The sequence below is a fragment of the Pseudopodoces humilis genome, chromosome 3 (assembly GCF_049639895.1).
Source record: "Pseudopodoces humilis isolate 2021_Gansu_Grassland_sample_001 chromosome 3, ASM4963989v1, whole genome shotgun sequence".
Classification (NCBI taxonomy): Eukaryota; Metazoa; Chordata; class Aves; order Passeriformes; family Paridae; genus Pseudopodoces; species Pseudopodoces humilis.
In genome coordinates, this window is record NC_142202.1 from 17,686,982 (window position 1) to 17,708,078 (window position 21,097).

The 21,097-nt window shown below is 45.0% G+C and overlaps 1 protein-coding gene across 1 annotated transcript in view; it reads left to right on the forward strand.

Annotated features, from left to right (window-relative positions):
* The first annotated feature begins 3,811 nt into the window (after nucleotides 1-3,811).
* The window catches only part of DUSP10 (dual specificity phosphatase 10), an 88,720-nt gene continuing 71,434 nt past the window's right edge, over nucleotides 3,812-21,097 (forward strand). Inside the window, exons 1-2 of the mRNA XM_088053570.1 lie at nucleotides 3,812-3,950; nucleotides 5,457-5,565. The gene's annotated coding sequence lies outside the window, so the exon portion shown is untranslated. The remainder of the gene's footprint in view (nucleotides 3,951-5,456; nucleotides 5,566-21,097) is intronic.

A 21,097-nucleotide genomic window follows, 5' to 3' on the forward strand; every position in this document is an offset into this window, starting at 1 on the left:
TGCTAGTCAGGAGTGCAGGTAGAGGAGATGAAAAGTTTGGAGGTAGACTAGAGCTAGCCCACCTACCTACATTATTTCTTAAAATGTTTAATTGCCCTCTGGAAGTGCCCTCATTGTGCTAAGTCACATCACTGTTGTTCAGCTTTCCCATGGCACCTGGCTGATCCTTCTGCATCAGTGGCACTGTCCTTCCTTCCTTCCTGCCTCCCTCCTTTCTGCACCATGCCTCTGTGACTTCATTTGCTATCACGTATTCTGGCTGTTGCCTCTCCCTCCCAAAATCTCTCATCCTGTGGTATTTTATTATATGGTACAGTAAAAGAGGAGACAAAGTGAAGGAAGAAGTGAATTTTGGCAGCATTGTACCAGACTTTGGTAGGAAGGGGTGATGGCAAAAGCCCGGGTGGGTGGAAAACGTAGGACAAGGGGACAGAGAGAAGGAAAAGGAGAAAGTAATTGTAACCTGCCACAGAAGTGACAGATAGCAAAATCAGGCTTACAGTGCAGCCAATTATTCTGCCAGTGAAGATATGAGAGCAACTAATAGAATCTTTTGCCCCAGGGTTTATTTCTCCTTATTTATATCACCATTACCGAGAGAGACACGACATTGCAGAACAATTGCTTGCTTCATTTCATGAGCATGGAATGGTGAGCTGCTCTGAGGAGGAGGAAGAATCCTCAAGTGGGTTATGAAAAATTGGGTTTTTTCAGCCTGAATGAAGGAAAAATGTGATTAAAAGAGTCTTAAGTGGACACAATAACTAATTTGAGATAATGATGTTGAAAGAAGCACTGTTTTCCAAATAATTTTCATAATGAAGGAGGTAAATCCATGCCCAGTCCTGGAATCTCTTACTTAGAAACCTTCTAAATAATCTATTACTGACAATAATCTTGGTTTTGCTTATTTTAATGAGACATCTCCTGATGAATGGTTGGGTTTTGGTTTATTTCCTTCTTTGCTTTCATGGCAGAGTGGTCTAGATTTTCCATATCATGAGTTTTCTACAGGAAAATTATTAGTTACTTACACTTATTAAAGAAATTTCTCTGCGAATTTCGGGGTAGTAACTGAGAGCCTCTGATTTCTATTTTGAACAGGGAGGAGTCAAGAATATTTCAGATATTGCTCAGCTTCCAGGCAGGATAAAATATCAGATTAACAATGTACTGGGGATGTTAATGGAGAAGCTGGAGAGTGCCAACAAGCCCTGCACTCATTTCTAACACTGTTTGAGCATTCATCAAAACACTTTTTGCAAAAATAAATTCCTCTAGGATGTCATAGCTGGTGTCGTTCTTCCTAAAGACTGGATCTGTTGGCCACATGAGGCCATGGGGCAGCTGGACCACCCATGACTCTGCGTCCTTTCCAATCATTTTTTATTTACTAGAGGGTAAATTTTACTGTACTAGTGTGTAGGAAGTCCATTCTTCTTCAGGCAATTTTACAACTGTCTCTTTATAGAAATGATACCAGCTTTAAAGTAATTTGTTCAGATTGGAAGTAATGCCATGAAAGAGGAAGTTTTATCAGCTCTATTGCAGTGGCTGATAAACCCCTCTAAGTCAGTACAAAACCAGTTGTAAGTTAGTATGGACTGTGTAAGAAAAGTAAGAGCAATGCTGAATTGCCAGAAACCAAGTTCTCTCAGATGTCTCCTGCGCTTTGGAGACGATACCTGTCTGCCCCAAGTGCATGTCCAATTTGGGGCTTTTTTTAGGAATCCAGGATGAAACTTGATTTTTCAAATGCTGAGTCTCAGAAGCTCATGGACTCCTGGTGGACTTGCAGTCCAGACAGAACACGTTGAGTGACAAGGTTCTCTTTTTCTCACACTTTCCAAAGTTATGACACTGAAGAATGCAATAGACCACCCAGAATATCCACCAGCCCAGTGGTTAGGAAATTCATCTGGCTCCTTTGGTGTGACTCCTTTTCTCTGTTTCTGGTTTTGAGGAGAAATTCATCCTGAAGCTGGAAGCTGGAAGAATATGATCAAGTCTTACTGTGACAAACAGCATCCAAACATGGTAATGAAGAAGGGGCATGGCAAGTTTTGATGGTAGCAAGGAAATCAGAAGTTTATTTTCTGCTGGGATTGCTCAAGTTTTACCAACAGTAGTTGAAACATTGTAACTCTGCTGCAAGAGGCAGTATGTAAATGTCTTTGCAGCTGTACCACAGATCAGTGGATTTGCTGCCCAGTGTTAGTGACCAGGCTTCTGAAAACAGGTGACTCTGGAAATCAAGACACCTCAAGGTGGCCAGATTGGTATAGTGAATTAGTGCAGAGGGAAAGTTAATCCCTGTGGTCCAAGACGTGGCAGTTGGGCCAAGATTCACAGAATCACAGAATTAACCGGGTCAGAAAAGACCTTTGAGAGCATCGTGTCCAACCTGTGACCGAACACCGCCTTGCCAATAGACCGTGGCACTGAGTGCCACATCCAGGCTTTTCTGAAACACCTCCAGGGACAGTGACTCACCCACCTCCCTGGGCTGCCCATGCCAATGCCTGATCACTCTTTCTGTGGAAAACTTCTTCCCAATGTCCAGCCTAAACCTCCCCTGGTGCAGCTTAAGACTGTGTCCTCCTGTCCTGTCTCTGGTTGCCTGGGAGAAGAGACCAACCCCTCTGCACACGAGGTTCCCTGATAGAAGAACAGACAGAGGAATTAATGTTGTTATGCTGAAGTGCAGCTTTACCACCTGCAGTCCCCTACAGTGGGAGAAACCAAATGGCCTGGATCACTACCAGGATTTGTAAGGAGCAGTCATGTGTTGTGTTGGAGATTATCTATACTGGTTTCTACACTCTTCTTCCCTTTCTCCAGCTCTCCTTCCTGTAAATCACTCCTGCACACATTTCACAGCTACCCAACATATATGGAAATAATTGAAACTTTGGAGAGGAAGTGTTTCTTGTGATAAATTGGTACTTGAGCGCTGTGGAAAATTGACAACAAATTGCCTCTGACGGGATTAGGGATCCCTGGTGAGGGATTGCGTGGAATCTTGAGAGACACCTGCCACCCCTGCAGTGCTCCTCTGCTGCCCCTGCCCCTAGCAGCACTGCCTGCTTCCTCCTGTGGAGCAGCATGGAAACAGCTTAGCAGGACAGAATGAATGTTGTGTGAGGCTGCAAGGACTTGCTGAGCACCAGCCAGTGTCAGAGCAGGGTCATTGCTGGCTGTGCCAGTGCAGGTCGAGGTGCTGGCCAGTGCTGTTGGACAGGAATATTGCTTTTGCAGAGATTGAGTAAAAAAAAAAAGCGCCATTGATTCATGCTTTCTAAACCTATAGCAGTGACAGACTTTCCTTTTTTTTTTTTTTTTTTTTTACTTTCTAAGTCAGAGTGTTGGGAACCTGAAGGAAATAACATGAAGACCAATAATGCTATATGTGGGGAGGGGGAGAGCAGTTAATTTTATCACAGAGCCAGCCTCCAGGTCTGGCTTTATGTACTTGTGTTCAGCCTTCTCTAACCAGAAGTGCTGGATTTGGATTTTTAAGCATTTTTTCCCCTTCTCTCCTCAGCACCAAGCTCTTCCAGAACAAAATCCCACTGTTTGTGTTGGATTAATCTCCTTTATGAAGTGAGACAGGCTGTAGCAAAATTTATTAGACTGCAACATAGAGGGGGTGATTCCCTTGGTAGATTTGAGTTCATATAACCAGGAAAGAGCTGGAAGGCAGTGGCACTATCTGCAGCTTAATAGCAGCCACCTGAACCTTGGAATCACTAGCCACATGAGGCTGGCAGGGAAATAAAGGCTGGTTGCCCATCCCTGTGACAGCTGTGAGAAGCCAAGGTGTTTCAGGCCAGCAGAGCTGGGAAACACTGGGTTGCTCATCCTTGACTCTTTGCAGCATCTCAGTGCTGGAGCTGGTGACCAAAGGCAGTGAGCAGTTTGATCTGAGTGAAACTTACTGCTCATGCCAAGTAAGATTTTTTTTAATGTTATGGGCTTCTTTTAGTCCTGATGTTTTCAAACCTGCTGGTGCATCCATGCTCTTTTATCCCAGCAGAAAATACCCAGGGAAAGGCCTCTGTCTTCTGCAGTGGTTATCTCAAACCAAAGTCTGCTCATTTTGGCTGGGTTTTACCTCTGCAGCCAGAGAGGTTCTTGAGTGCTGGCCTGACTGTGGGAGGGCAGTAAGTGGTGTTGGGAGGGGGTTGATTCCTGCAGTCCATTTGGGCCTGGAGAGTGAAGCTGGGACTGGCATCCTGATGTGGAAATAGTTACTGTGTGTGATGGCTTTGTGATACAATGCCCTATTACAAACCATTTTCTCCTTGCATTGTAGTTTCTAAAGGCTTAAAGCTTTAAAGGCTTAAGGTTTGTTGCTATTATGTTTGACTGGATACATGCCTAATGTCTTAGAAAACTTGGGGACAAAATTACATCTGCAGAGGCTTCGCCTGCTGAGTCTCTGTTTTAGATGTTTAGTGTAAGCTGCTGGGGCATGGGTAGCCAAATCTGGGGCTTTGTTTTCTCTCAACAGTGCCAAACTAATGCATTTGAGTGTGTTATGTGTGAACTGTGGTCATTTGCTTCTGCTGAACAGATTGTGCCTTGCTTTCCTTGCTCTGTAATTCTTCTGTCTTGTTTAATTAGGAAACCAAAGTCACCTTGGGTGCAGTGTAAGTAACCCAATCCATGTAGGATTTGGGTTGACAAATCTGACAGGTTTTCCTGGGATTAGTAACTGCTTGGTTTTAAAGTTTGATAGAGAAAGATGTTACTAATAATTTTAAATAATTGTCAGTACTAACCTTTTTGCTTTCACCTGTGAGAGCTAGAGGCACCCTGATGGCAATGGAGGCTGCTCTGAGGGTCCTAAGTTTGTGGTTTCTCCTTGATCCAACTCTTATTGAAATAATAATAAATAGTAATTAAACAAAATGAAAAAAAACTAAAATCAAAGCATCTCCTGAAAGATATCAGTGCAGTGGACTAAATCTGGTGTTTGGGCCTTGTGTCTTTGTTCTCTGGTAGATACCAGAGAACTGGTGTCTACCTGGGCATGGATGCCAAATGTGGGGTTTCCTTGACAGGGACTGTATCCTGTCACTGGTGGATTCTTCTGGGGTCTGCTGAAGGTTGATCTTGCTCTGCCTTTGGCTCAATGAAGGCTGAGTATGCCTTTTGCTCTTCCCTTCTTCCCTCCCTCCAATATAGATTTTTAAAATTTTTTTTATTTTTTAATTTTTTTTTACTGAAGGCTGCTGGGGCTTAGAATTTCTGGGAGCATTTCACTTGTTTATAAATATTTGATGGGTTCAAGACTGACTGCTGGCAACACGAAATGGGTTGAAAACTGACTATGCGAAAATACAGAAGAGTAGAAAGTAAGGGAAGTAAGAAAAACTAAAAATTATATTAAGGTGCTATTGGGTACCAGTGAGAGGTGATATCAGAGGGTCACTTGTACTTTTGCATTGCAGAAGTCCCAGCAGAAATACACTGACCTCTGTAGTGAGGAGCTGGATTTGCTGGTGTCGGCCCCTGCGATGAGTGTGTGTCAAGGAGGAAGACTCTGCAGATAAATCTCCTGTAAGTTAATTTTTGTTGGGGTGTTTTGGAGCTCTTGTCAGGTCCTGGATCCAGTAAGTCCTCACTGAGCAGTGGGTATAGATGTGCAATGGATCTGTGTGCCATTAAACCAAAACCCATGAAATAAGCATTTTGGGAGAGGGCCACAAACCCAGGGCTGGGGTTAGAGAGGATGCCTTCTTGTGGTGAGGGATCAGAGGTGGAGGGGAGGCCTGGGGGCAGTGGTGGATGGTAACTGGGGGGAAGCAATGAGGAGAAGGTAGAATAGAGGCCAGTACCTGGCAGCTGAATTCAGCAGAGTGGACATCAGGCACAAAGAGATAAGAAAGCAGTTGGCCACTGGGATCAGCTGCCATGGAAATTGTGGACATTTTATCTTGTTCTCAAATCATGAGTACCTGCCTAGCTGGAGGATGAATTTTAGCTTAATCTGTCTTTGGAGATCAAAATCAGTGTATCTGTTGGTGAAGTCTGAGAATTTGTTATAGGCTTGAGGTAAATGCCATGAGCTGATAGCACAGCTGGGTTATGACAGGCAATTATTCCATAATAACACATCTCCTGTGTTCTGCTGTTTGCATGGGGTGGCTGCAGCTATTCCAGAGTCTGGTTCATGGTAGCAGGATGTTTATGGGCCATGGAGTGGGACATCTTCCACAGCAAAAAACACTGCCATGGTTTAAAATCTGACTATTTTTGCAGGATAATACCTTTTGTACTCACAGCACATGAAGCTTTAGCTAGTCAGTTGAGTCTGCCAAAAATCTGTATTTATGAATTACAAGCTTGTAGCCTTATGATCAAATTTTCAATTAGAACAATGCAGACTTTTGAGAGTGTTTTGCATCTGAAAGTCCTTATGTCTGGAGGAGGAAGATGAAGACCAGAAAAGCACAAGCACTCAGGTCAATTCATCATGTAGCTCTTGCTTCTCTTCCCAAAAGAAAAATGGGAAAATTGAAAACATGTTAACATTTGCAAAGGATTTCTGGTTTTGTTTTTCTTGCTTTGAAAATACATGTTCACTGCAATTTAAAAGAATTAACTTGTCTCCAGTAAAACTTTCCTTTTGGTGTTTTGTAAACCTTTCATTTCATCTGGAGATTAGGATTTCTGTTTTAATAGCTTTATCTGAGGAAAGTATTAAACTATTGTTTGGAGGGGGAGTGTATCTGGATCTTGAAAATGGAGAAATCAGATTTTTGAACTGCTTTATGTCCAGTTGTCATTTTAATTGATGGCAATTTCTTTAAACAATTCCTTAAGCCTTTTTTCTTTTCCAAAAATAAAACTATTATTGAGGAAAGGACCTGATAGGAAGGATATTTGTCTTGGCATAGGCTACTATTGATTCTGAAGTGCTGAAAAGTTACTTTGCAAGGCTTTGTTGCATTTTCACAAAACTGAGATGAAATGTGATCCAAGTACTGGTATGTTGTGCTCTCAGATGGGTTTACTTTAATTGCAACATCTTTTTTCCCCTAGTTTAATCAGAAAAGAGATGATAAAGAACATCTTGGAGTAGATCAAAGTCTGTCGTGCTACACAGCCTGGAAGAAACATAAATAAGGCAATTAAGGTCTGTTAGTACTGGCTTTTTAATAGTTTGGCAGGAAAGCTTATTTACATGGAGAATGAGGTTCATGGTGTTGGATTGAAATGGCTTTCCTGCCACCTGTGATGATTCAGTCTCAGTAGGCTGCTCTTGGAGTAGTAAAGGTTGGTTTGATTGTGTGCCTTGGTCATGGCAGCAGCAGAGTTGATCGAGTCCATGTGAAACCCTGGGTGGATTTGAACAGGGAACATCCCATGGCCTTTGGCAAAGCTGGCTTCCCTTCAGGCAGGACTGAGAAAAGGCAGGGCTTGTAGGTGAGCTGTAGCCCTGGAGAAAAGGGTCTGTGTGCATCAGGCTCTGGCTTCAGATTAAATATCCTTCTGTTGCTGAAGTTCCTTTGCTCAGTGTAGGCTTCATCAGCAAGGAAACTGTCCACCATAAACCTCCTGCAATCCTGATTTCAGATGGTGGCAGGTGGTGAAATGGAAGACGGTGCCAGTGGAGACCATGGTTAGAAACAGCCACTATTAAACTCCCATGGCTGGCAGGACGGAGTTTGCCCTTGGTCAAGAGGAATCAAATTAGGTTGTAAAATACTGAAGCAAATAAACTGAGTGTACAGAGCCTTTCCCCAGAATGATGTGTCCTGTGCTGTACAGTGTTGTTGCCCCCTGGACCTTGCTCCCATCTGCCTGCTGAGGAACTGCCCTCTGTGGGCACCTGGTATCAGTGCTATTGAGTGATTAACCTGGGAGTCTGTCCATCACTCCTCCATAGGCCCAGAAACCCCTGGCCTCAGGCTGTCCTTCCTGGTATGGTGAAGAACAGCTGTAAGCACAGCCTGACCTTAAATCAAAATGAAAAGCTTCTCAGTTTAAAATAAGGGCAAAGGGCTGAGTGATGGATCCATCCTTTGCTACCAGGTTCGTGCCAGGGCTCTCTGTCCTTTGTGTTTCAGTCAGTGCCTCGGTGTGTTGTATAACCGGGCACTAGTGTGCTGCTAGAAATTACAAGAGGCTGGTAGCACTGCTGGGTGGAAAAACATGACATTAAAAGAAAGGTGACAGCAGCTGGTGACAAACCACAGCAGGCAGAGTATTTAGCGACCCGGGCCCCCGCTGTGCAAAGGGGTTAAGAGGCGGGAGAGATCATTCATAAAAGAGCAAGAAGGTCTTGCTTGCTGGTAAGTCATTTCTGTCAGATTGTTTCACACAGAGCATGCTAGAGAGCATAGCCAAACCACAGTGGAAACAGTAGATGAGTGTGGGGTGACTGTGCAGACCAGGTACTTATTAGTCTCTCTTCCTCTCCCCACTTAGTTGTGTCTCTGAGGAATGTACACATCTACTAAAACAATGCAACTGATAACTTCATTTTTAGTAGTTAACTGCACTAAGTGCCAGTGATATACACTGTGTTCTGTCATTCCATTTATTTGAGCAGGGTTTGAAGGTTTTTTGCATCAAGGCTGTAGTTACCAACTGCATTTAAGATCACATCATAAAGCTGGAAGAAAAATTCTTCATTGCTGTACCTGTGTTTTCACCTGCCAGACAGGTTTATCTCCTAAGGCACAGCCTTTGTGTCCTATTCTGAAAGCAATCAATTTGTGGTTACACCTATCCCTTCCCTGTGCTTTTGGTAAAATGAGTGCCCTGGGTGTCAAGTAGCTTGGAGGTAACAAAAACACCAGGCTAACTGAAGCAGCTTTGTCAGTGGCTATAGCATTTTGAGGCTTAAATCCATAATTGTCATGCTTAGAGCTCAGCACTAGAGTGCTCTGTGCAGTGAGGGGTTCAGAAGTGTCCCTTTCAGGATGTGCATTATGACTTCTGTCTCGAACCACCTGGTGAATGGTGCTCTGGGGATGAATCACAGTGAGTTCCCCGTGTGGGTTCCCTGTGTGGGTCTCTCTGTGGCATGGGGTGAACCAAGCAGGATATTAGGGGGTAAAAAGCCCCTGTAACACCCACCAAAGGGCTCTTGAAAATACTTCAAAGAGCAAGCTAGGAAGTGGTAAGTTGCTTAGCAAAAAGTTGAAAGTGTAGTTGGATGCTTCTGTTCAGCTGAGTAAAAAGTCACAGTTGTAAAGGAAGATGCTTGTGCTGAACACAATTCTACCCTTTGCACGCGTGCTGATTGGTTAAAATCCCTCCACAGCACGTATGGAAAACTTTGGAGTGGCAGTAGCCAGCCCTGATAGTAGTGTCCTTCCACAATATGAATGTGTTTGTGGTGGAGGCTTCTTTTGTGTTACCCTGTTTCTCAGTGTTCATGCCATCTTTTTTTCTGCTTCCAGTCCTTTGTGCTTTGTTTTTATTCTCCACTTACACTCCCCTTGGTCCTGTCCTAAGTTCACCTCCCTTGAAGTGGAGATTTGTCCTTGGATATTGCTTGACCTGTTTGCCAAGGTGTTTATCTTCTGCAATGCAGATACCAAACTTCAGTTTAATGTTTCCCCAGGCAGTTTGTTGGCTGAGGCAAGGCGTGGGGAGGTTCCTTGGGCAAGTGTGTTTGCCTTCCCTCCTGACCCCTCCAGAAATTTGGATAGAAAGGTGCAGCAAAGTGGACCAGGAGGTGAGGAGAGGGAAGAAACAAGCAACTTTGTACTACCAACAGGCATTGTGAGTGCTGCTGCTTCGTGAGGCTTAACATGAATTCAAGTGGGCATCTATTACTGGTGAATAGAAAGCCAAGAAATACTTAAAAAAAAAAAAAAATAAGAAAAGGATTTTTTTTGCTCTTGGGTTGTGAAATTCCATGATCACTTAGAAGAAATTGAAACATTTTCATCCAGTGGTGACTTTGAACTGGAAGGGGAGCTTCATATTTCATGGGCTGGGGTTGTGAAAGCATCTTGCAGCCAAGCAGTCAACTCCTTGTAGGAGCTTTTAGCTTTATGCCAGAGCCCCCTGCTCCGTAATGTTGCTTCTCCTCATGGAGAAAGATTACAGAGGAATGGTAGTAAGTGATGTGGTGTGTCTGCAAATCACTGGTTTCAGGGGCAGTTGTTCCCATTCCAGTCACTATTCCATTGCTCAGCCCTTCATGTTGCATAATTCCTGTTTCATTTACTGCTGCTTATAATAGGGGAGCTCAGCCCAGCAGTCAAGGATGGTGCCAAGAGTACCTAATCAAATCTGGTCATGCAGATCCCTGTCCACGGGCTGGGCAGAGCACAAAGCATTCCAGGGCTGCAGCAAAACTGGACTTGCTGTCCTCTTCCTGGCTTCAATAGCAGCTGAAGGAAACGGATGCCCAGGGCCATTGCCTCTGCTGGTACACCACCTCCCTCCCTCTGTCCCTTTTTTACTGGATAGTGGTAGCCCAAGTACAGCATCTCTGCTGTGGGGCTGTTTTTCCTAATTATTCTCCCCACAACAGGGTGTGCAGACAGTGAGAGGCTGCTCAGACCCTGATGTCTGGGAAGCCTGCTGCAGGCAAGACTCCCTGGAGAATTCTAGTGACCAAAGAAAGAAAAGGGATGCTCTTTGCTTTTGGAGGTCTATGTGGTTTTGTGACTGTCCCTTTCCAGTGCACAGGATGCCAGTAGGAACTAAAGCTTGGGTGACCTGTATCTCATTGCTCAAACTCCTGGAGAAGGAGCTGAGCCACTGCCATGCCATCAGTGTCTGAATTACATTCCTTTGTTGGCCTCCTATACTGTTGGAGTGAATACATCTTCTAGCTGGTCATTCTCCATTTATTTTTGGAGTGGGTTGGGAAGAGGGCTGGTATGAGTGTGTGTCTGAGCCACTGAAGTGCAGCAGTGACAAGCTAAAGAGACCAGAAGCCTTCACAAAGCCCTGATCTCTCACTGCACTCTTGGCTGACCAGGAGAAAACCCTTTGGGCTCTGTGGCATTTGTGAGTTGTCTTCAAGTCATGGCTCCAGACTGCAGTCTTGGAGGTTGGGTTCTCCTCCAAACCTGACCTTGAGTCCCCTACAAGGGAGCTGATCCGTAGGAAGTGCTGGGTGCTGTGAGCAGAGCAGCGCATGCAGCAGGCGGGAGATGAAAAGGGATGCGCCCGGCTCTGGGCTGTGCTTGTGACGCACACTTTGCCTAACCACAGCTGCTTTGTTCTCAAGGCCACTGCTGCAAGTTTAACCCAGTCTATTCACAGCTTCTTCTGCTCATGTGTCCTTCTGAACGCTGTTGTCTGTGCTCTGCCCCAGCCCCAGCTGCTTTGTACCTTCCTGTTTCTCCCCAAAAGCTGGCAAGAGAAGGTGGTGCTGAGAAGGGCATTGGGGGTAGAGTTAGGAGCTGCAGAATTGTGTGTTAGCTGTCCTAAGTGTTTTCCTGAGGCAGGTGCCAAAGAAGATAAATCCTTGTCAGCTGGTGCCCCTCCCTGGGAATATCAGAGCTTTGGTCTGTCTTGGTAAGCTGGGCAGTGGAATGGAATTGGAAAGGGGCATCTCTATCGCAAAAGTATGATACCCCAGCAGGGAGTCATCATATGCACTTGCCCCTTCTGCTCCAGACTATTTCCCTGGCTGCAGAAATATTGCCCCTCTCCTACCACCCATCATTGTCTTCCCAGATCTTGTCAAGCCTCTGCAATGAGGGCTTCTTGAGCAAATGTTTTTTTGTCCTTTCACATCCTTCCAGCAGTGCAGCTCTATAGCACTGCAAACACTCACTGAGAGCACCTGGGAGTGACAAACTGCTGCTGTGTGAGGCTGGCCAGGAAGAGAATGATGCCCTTCAGAGAGGAGAACTAATAAAAGTTTTGAAAGAAAAGGTTCAGGTGGGAGAGTTTGTCAGAGCTTGGGAGTAGAAACCAAATCTACCTTTCACATGGGGATTCTCTTCAAAATTATTCTGGCTTGCACTGGTTTGTTTTACATGAATGGAGGATGCTTTGACTTTACAAATTAATTTTTATCTCTGTGACCTTCGGTTGTGTCCTTACAACTGAACTTACCGCAGTGTTTTTGCTTGTATTTGAGGATCATGGCTCCAGGGTGCCAGGCACTGCAGGATAAGCCCCATCAGCAAAATTCTGCAGGAAAAACCAGCTGCCTTAGCTGGCAGCTGCTGGGGGAGCTACCTACGGACTACATGTGAAGGAGAAGCAGCCAAGCCATCAGGCTCATTTTGTAGCACAGCTTACAGCAGATGTTGGAGCTGTGGTGTGCAATATGGTATCTCACCTCCAACACAAACTGCACCTGCTGCCTGGAGAAAGGTGGAGAAGGTGTAGTTGCCAGACTTGCTATTCATAGAAGGTATGGTAGTCCCATATATGATGACGCTCAGAAAAACTTCTACACAGAAAAAATGCTTTCTGACCTTGTGCCTGCAGGTGCAGTTTTAGGCTTTAAGGCATATTTTAATTTAAGGATATGTACTTCTAGAGAAAGAACTTGGCACGCATTTTAAAGGCACAAACATAAGAGCTCTCAGACAAAGTACATGATCCTGTGCTGTCTGCTTCGGCATTCATATCTGCTTCATCTGTTTCATGCTGCCAAATTCATTTGTTGTCTTTTGCTGTCAGTGGAGATAAACCAGTGCTAATTTAGTCCACAATATTGTTTTTGTTCAGTCCTATGCTATGGAGCCAAATGCTCTGCTGAGATAAATCAGCACCCACCTTGGTTGTTGGCCTGGGAAGCAATGGAATAAACCAGCTACTGCCATGCTGGGAATTATGGTTCTTCTGCACCCATGCCATGTTTGGCCTGGGAAAGTAGAAAGGGAGGCAGGAAATTAGCAGCTGCTGGACTTGTTGGTCATTCTGCTGACAGGAGTGTTGTATGATTTTGTGTGGGTCCTGAAGAACCTGAAGATCCTTTTCTGGTTTAACAATGAGGGTTGGGATTACAAAACACTGAAGAAGCAGCACAGCAAAGTGTGACCTTGTGACTGGGCTCCCGCACAGTATCAAAGATAACTTAGGTGTTTTTAGAGAGAAGCCAACAAAAAATTGAAAAAAGCAACCTAAATCAACAAAACCAAACCATGCTCTTGTGCACAGACACAGGTTTGCTTTATTACCAAATCCAATTGGAAATTGTAACCTTTTAGTATGAAATTTCTTTGCTATGGAAAAATATTTCAGTCCAAACTTTTTTTTCAGCTGAGTGTGTATTGTGAAGGAAGGCCCCTAAGAGATGGGGAATAATTTCCACTCCACTAGGTAGGTGGAGAGGCCGGAGCATGGAGGAGAGGGAGCTGGCTTCTTCCATGGTCACACAGCAGCCACAGCTGCAGTTGGAAAGTAGACCCAGACCTCTTGATTCTGTTTTCTTGCCTTTCTGTTTTGATGTTTTCTGTCACTTCCTAATAATTACCATCCAGTCCTGCTGTTTCAACAGAGATGATCTTTTAGAAGCCACAGTAAAAAGTAGATGGGGAAGGCATTAAAGGTGCCAGGTGGAGTTTCCCCGTGTTCTTTCGGATGCAGTTCATAGAACAGGGATGAGGTTCCTGACACTGGAGTTTCCCCTGCTGTGTGTATGCTTACCCTACTACCATCCCAGGGACCAAAATATGGTTGGGTGGCATTTTTGTGTCACCAGGTATCTATGAAAAGAAAAATAACTAAGTGAAGACAATGTGGGAAAAAAACACAACACAACAACCCAAGGGCAAGAAATAACCAAAAAAAAAATATAGAAATAACCCAATCCAAACAAACTGGGGGTAGTGGAAAGCAATTTCATGTTAGACAGGTTGCTTTGCTTCTCAGTGGATTTTGTTCAGGAGTTGAACTAGTTGCAATTACAAATTTTAAGAAAAGGAAAGAAGATAAATATCTTATGGGTATGGAAATAAATGAAAACAAACGCTGAACTTGAAGATGACTGTGAGAGGTGTGGGGGATTGGTGAGAGCAGTGGTATTTTAGGTCAGGAGTCATGGAAATTGAGGCCTTCCCTAAAGTTGTTGGTCCTTTTGGTTTTGTTCTCTGCATCCTTCACCAAACTGAAAAATTTCATGTTTTGCATGACTGTAACAGTCTTGGTTTGGAGGTGATTTGTACTAGTAAGTGTTTGTCAGAGGAAAATGAGAAGCTGTGACATTCTTGACTTACACTAGGGCTTCACCTGCCCTCCAGCTTGGAAGATGATGGATGTTTCTTCCTGTAATTTCTGAAGGTGAATCTTCCACCACCTGCCTCTGATATCTGAAGTCTCTGAGATCATATAAGAATATGATTTATCCAGGCTCTTGATTAAGTGTTCAGGCTGGGCAAGTATTGATATTGATGAGCAGCTAGCTTTAGTTTGTGTGTATATATATATAAACAGATAGGCATATTATATTGAAATAGAATTATTATTAACTCATATGCTTTTTCATTAATACAGTAATAAAGTCTATATTTTTAAAACATAAATCTTCCCCTCTCAGGCATGGGAAACTAATGCTTTTGAATATATTACAGAAAGTTTCAGGAGTTACTGAGGTGGTTTCTCCTCAGATCAATAAACAGATAAATGGATCTTGCCCTCTTTGCTCTTGAATTTTTGAAATTGATTAGCAATATCCCTCTTTCTAATCTGGCCCCTTAATTCAAGCTCATCACTCTGCTTCAGACTGGCTTCTGATTCTTTGAATGATCAAATAGGCTTCCTCTTTTTGTTCCCCTGCTAAGAATACAAACTGTTCAACAAAGCTGCAATTAATTTTTTCCAGTAGTCATGTCTTTTTCTTTATCAAGGCTTCAGATGAAACATGAGTACTAAGACATGAAGATGTTTCATGATTTTACCCTTTTGGTTTGGTGGCAGTTGGGTAGGAAAAAAAAAAAGGTATCCAAAAGGGGAAAACTCAGCAATGACATAGCGTTAGCAAACCTTTTGATTAATTTAATTAATTAATTTAATGTTTTCTGAGCTTTTTAAAAATCAGAAATATGAACTTCTGGAGGCTTTCATTTCTGAGGATGATTCTGAGGAGGTGATTCCTCCTCAGTGTAGCTTTTCAATTTGCTGGTCTGAGCCCTTTAATAATGTTACTGTATCCTAATTGTAAGTCACTTTAAGGCAGACTTACTAAGGCAGATTGTGATTGATTTAAGAGATACTCATTGTACCTGGTCTTGAGAAACGTATCTTACCTCGGTGTGAAGCCATTAATATGCTCTGCTGAATATTGCTGGTCCTTGGAGGGGGTGGAGGTACAGTCCTCATGATTTAATTTGGCTCTGTTGTGTCTTGTGGTGGTTTATTCTGAAGCTGGGTGCTGTCCTGGAGGAGAGGGCAAAGGTTTGTTCTATGGGAAATCCTTGTGGGGCCAGGAACCACAATGCCAGCAGCCACTGCTCCGTGACCTGGGATCTGGGGGCCTCAGAGCTGCAGCCTCCTGTTGCTCTATCACTAGGGCTGGATTTGCTTATTTGGGGTGAACCTCAATGGGCTATTGTGCAGCCAGGACCCTCTGAAGATATCTTTTGAGACATGCTTAGCTGGTATTTTTCCTCTTCCAGGCCTTTTTGGATTTCTTAGTACATCTGTAGATTTTCCTTGGACACTTTCCACTAGCAGCAATGCAGTTGGCTTTACAGCCATTTAGAAAGGGTCAGAATTTGGCCCATTTGCTGTGTACAGAAAGAAAGTAGGAGTTACTCAGCTTCCCTTTCTTCACACCCTACCAGAGCACAGAACATTACTGTTCACTGGCTCAGTTTAGCTGCAGCCTAACTCTGAGCTGCATTAATTTTAGTTTATGATGGGAGTCTGAGTGCTGTGATCTCTGATGGGCTCACCTTTTGAGGCTTAAGACTAAGACATCTTTTCAGAAACTCCATTACTCCATTCAGCAGCAATGGATATTAAAATGCCAATCTGCTTCTTTTAATTATGTCTGTAGCAACCTGGGGCAGCTACTGATTTAGTTTTGAGAATGCTGAGGCTTTGACAGGTTAGAAAGAAGCCTGTGCTGGCAGGATGCCTGACCTGCAGAGGCACCAAGGTGAGGGCAGGCTTGGTGGGATAAACTGGCCCTTGCCCATTGTAGTCCACTGCTCCTGGCCCAAATCTGGAGTGGCTGTTACCTGAGCCAGCACAGTCTAATGGTAAAGACATGTGTTACCTTTTGTGCCTTGTGAGGACAGGGATGACCCAAGAGCCCCTTTTCTTGGGGTGACCAAACGTGGCTGACCTCAGGAGATGCCACCCACACACTGTGGAGCAGCTCTGACCGTGGGTGTGATTCCCAGAGACCTGAACTTTCCCTCATGTGGCATGGGACACACTGTTTCAGGCTTGTACGTGCTGCCAGGCCCCATGAGCTTGTTGTTCATCTGCCAGCTCCCTTAACAGCTTGCTAAAGCTCATTCTGTTTTATTTTCCAAGCAAGGGAGTTTGCTTTCTCATGATGTCAGAGAGCAAACAAGTTGTGTGAGGATCCTGGTCCTTACCTACAGATCAAGGAGCACGTCCTGGTCCTCAGGAGCCTTAACCAGGTTCTTCAGTGGATGTGAGATTCATGTGTCTGAGCTCTGATGCACTTCATGCTGGCAGATGCAGAGAGATTTCCCTCGCACACATCATGAGTTTACGCTGCTTGGCTACACATCACTTGCAGTCGTTCCTCTTCCAGCTGTCACAGAGCTCTTGTGCTGTGCCAGGGGTACCAGCTCCTTGGTGTACTTCTCCAGCTTTGGAGAGGCTCGCATCTGTCTGCCCCACTTTTTGCACTGGCTCTTTTGTAATGGCACTAAATGAAAAATGTAGAGTGCTGAGTCACAGGATAATGGTGACAAAAATGCTGTTTGTGCTGGACAAATTGATCCTGTGTTGCCTGTAGCACGATGACTGACCTCCTGCTCCAAGGTCTGTCAAAGGCAGTGAGTGTTCTGCATGCTGACGTGGTTTCCTTGCCCCAAAGCAGGTCCTGCAGCATCACACTGCTGCCTGTGTGCCCGAGGTGGTCACAACCAGCATGACCAGCTGGCTCAGGAGCTGAGGCTGCTCCCTGGGGCTTGCTGCTGTGGCGCTTGCTCAGCCCCTGACAAAGGGTCCTGGCCACCTCTGCCACATCTGTGCTTGCCCTCTTCTGCCTCTCTCCTGGGAGCTGTCTCTGCTGCCCTGGAGAGGAGTTTCATGGTGAATCACAGGACTTTGTGTCCATGATTCTGGCTGGGTGCAGAGTGGGAAGATGCTGCGAGTTCACCAGCAGCATTATGGTTTGTTTTCTGTGAAAACAGTGACTGGCTTCAGATGCTCCCTACCAGCTTGGTGCAGATGCAGCATCTCAAAACACTGATCTCTGTGTCCTTGGGGGTGGTGTCACCTCTAGTCCAGCTCGTTCCCTGGTACTAGATAATCAGATGACTCATGATGGAGAGCTGATTTTGCAGCTAGAGAGCACTGGGATACTCAGCCATGGACCATCCTGTGCTTGCATAGCATTGCTCCAGCTGCTTGCTTGGAGCCACAGTGACTCAGTCAGTGTGTCTGATGGTGCAGGAGAGCCAGGAGCCCCATTGCCACTGTGTGACCCCACAGATGTGGCACAGATGTCCACAGGAAACCTTGGAACGTGAGAGTTTGGGGATGTAGAGGTTAAGGGCAGGGAATCAGGGAAGGCTGAGATGTTAGCAGTAAGGGAATGTGTCATGGGAATGGTCAGAACGAGAGTGATGATGTGCATCCCTACTGACAGAAGTTCAGCCTCAGAAAAGGTGCAGGGAGAGGGAGCTGGCAGACCTTGCCCAGCCACAGGAAATGCAGGTGAGGTGAAGTGATTAGACCTGGTGAAAGAAGGATGCTTGGGAAAAACTAATGTGTCTAAGGACGAGAGTTGGCTAAAGGTGGTGCTGTGACATGTGGCACAAGGGCCAGGCCCTGCCCCACCCTGCATGGCCCTAGTGCAGCAGCCTGGGCACGGGTATCCTGAGCCTGCAGCTGGGTGGGACAGGCAGCCAGGTGGACACCGTGGCTGCCCTCAGCACTGGCATGGCAGGCAGGACACGGAGAGCTCCTGGGGACATCCTGCAGCAGGGCTGGGGGTGAGGCAGCAGTGTGTGTTGCTCATCCCCATGGCTCCTTCTCCCTTTCTGTGGGTCTCTGCTGGGCTTGTTCAGCTGACTTACTTGGAAGGCTTCCTCCAGGACTGGGATGTGACCTGGTGAAAGAGACATTGCTGACATCACCGCAGCCAGGAGCAGACAGTGACAATTCAGTCATGTTCTTTGGAATGAGGTGCCAGGGAGCACTTGTTGGGTTTGCTGTCTGTATTTGTGCTATTAAACACAGCTGGCATTTGAAGGTCAAGCAAAAAAAACCCAAAAACTACAGTGGTGCACTGTATAGGTATTCACACAGAGGAAACAGCACTAGAAAGAAGTTCCTGCAAATGGTTGGAGTGCCAAAATGTTCATGTGAACCAGCAGAAGTTTAAGATGGACTGAAATGAAGAGTTTGTTCCTCTCATGCTTGGAACAATTCTCTAAATGTAACAGGAGTGCCTGTATACTGTATATTTGTCAGCAACAAAACCAAAATCTTCACCTTCTAGTTAAACGAGGAGTCAAAATCTTTCTGCTTTTCCAAGTTTTAACCTCCTTTGCCAGAGACACGCTGGGTCACCACCATCACGTTCTGTGCAAGCACCTGAGCTTCAGGAGCATCTTCTCTTCCCAGGAGAAACATCTTTGAGGATGTAAAATCCCTGAAGGTCTTTAGTTTTTATTCTTTTTTTTCTTTTGTTTGGTTCTGTGTTTGTTTTTTTTTGTGCAGGCTTACTTTGCAGTTATGGGCTGTGACTTTCAGCATGGCTGTGCCCTGGATTGCCCAGTGCTGGGGGGAGGTTTTCTACATGAATTGCTCTGTATAAATAAACCCATGACAACAATGATGAAAAATGCAGGCTTTTGCTGTAAAAGTGCATCAGCTGCTACTTATTCTTAAAGAATCCTTCCACCAAATCATCACAAATCACAGTAAAGAGGAAGGAATGATGTAGTCTGACAATAGAATTTTTTTAGACGGACAAAAAGATGTTGTGCAGAGAAAAGCAGTAACTATACAGGATTCTAAAAGTCTGTTGAGCAATTGCCCTCTGGAAAGAATAGCTTTACAGCATATGCACAGAAGTTTTAACTCTTGGCTGCCCTTTAAACTAAGATAGTGTATTTGGTGTCACTCTGGCTTCTTTTGCCTTTTTCTAGGATGCTGAAGATCTGCTTTTATCCTCCCATGATGTACATTGGCACAGGCTGCTTCGTTGCACCATGATGCCTTAGAGCCAGAGGGGAAAACTGAGGATGAGAGGGTGTTAGGCTGAGGCTAGAAATAAAGGTTGTGTTGGTAGCTTGGGGTATAAGGTCTGGAGCAGGATCCTGGTGCAAAGTAAAATACCCAGCATGCAAAGAGGATCTCCATGGCTGCAGGTTGGGAAAGGGCCTCAGCCAGGTCCCCTGGTCCAAATGCCTGGCACCTGGGAAGCAGCTAGGTGAGGGTTTGGTGTTTTCTGTGTCTGTCTGTGCATGTAGCACAGTTATATTTCACTGCTGAGGGCTGAGACAACTTTAAGGGTACTTGGCAAGAGGTGCTTATGCCTTGCCTGGATCCAGCATTCTTCATCAGCCCTGTCTTAAACCCTGGAGGATGCTGTCACACTGCACCCCTCCTCTGTTCAAGTGCTGCAAGATTTACTGGCTTTCCAGCTGCTGCTAATAAAGATGCAATGTGCTGTTTAATTAGCACAGAGCATGAATCACAATGAAGAGAAGTGAGGTACATGTCAGTTGATTATACCATGTTATAACAATGTCTCTGCAAACATAAAATAGCTCCATATTCCAGCCATGCAATACAAGAGTCGCTGTTACTTCAGCCTATGGCTGAATAAACACAGGGAGAGCAAGGCTTCCTTTTCCCTGCAGGCACAAAGAGCAATGGATTACCTGACCTTGGAGGGATGGATTTCTTTTTTCCCCCTCTAGACTTGACACCTGCCTGACATTTGATACCTGTTATCACAGGAGGACAAACAAAAAGCTCATTGCCTGTCTTGCAGAACCAAAGCCAAGGGCAAAGCCTGCCATCATCTTCCTTGATGTGTGTTGGCAGTGCTTGACGCCGGCTGGATTAGCTTGTTTAATTTGCTCCCTGTGTGGCTTTCAAAGCGATAACCGCATGAAAATGACTGAACTTTGGTTAATACCGAAGGGCTCCTTATTCTGCCATGTTGATTTGGGATACAGCTGCTCTGAGGGGTGCACATCAAGCCCCTGTTAGATGTTTGGCTTGCTGCTGATTGCAGATTCGGTCAGAGATTGTCCCTGCCTGATGTTCTTCAGGTAAAGATGAGCAAACATTGCATCCCTGTGCTTCAGAGATGATGGGATGAGCCAAGTGCCCTGATGTCACATGGCAGATCTGTGGCAGCTGTCTCCTGAATCCCAGATGGGCCCGTGGTTATTTTCTGTCCAGGCACCTGGCAAGCCAAGTGATGTGGATGTCTTGTGGCTTGACTTTGACTTGTCACTGTACACAGAGCCCTGCAGTCTTCCTTCTCCCTGCTTACAGCACCCAGCTCAGAGCTCCTGTCTGTGCCTCCTCCCTTTCCAAAGTGCCAGGTCAGCTATGAGAGAAAAACTCCTTGGCACAACAGCTGAGGAGCCAAGTTCTTGGTGGTCTTTGTGCTGGGATGTGTCAATTCAATACTAGAAAAGAAATAAACTCCCCAAAATGTTCATGTGAGGGTTGTGTTGAGCTTTGCAGTGCTGATGACTGGTATGTTAGCTGGTGCCTGCAGTTTTGCCTGCACCTGAAAAACCTTGGGTTTTGCACAGAGGATGGATTTGCATAAAAAGAAGTAACAAGGCTGCTGCCAAACTGTGGGTTTCAAATGGCTTTAGGAAACATTGTCTTTTAAAATGATGGACAAATATTGTGGGTAAACTGGTGATATTTAAAAAGGTGTCTGAGTGAAAGACCTAAATGTTTTTCAAAGTATTTGGTGGAGCAATCTTCTCTTATAATTAAAGCATTGTAGTTCTGAAGACATAATACTGAA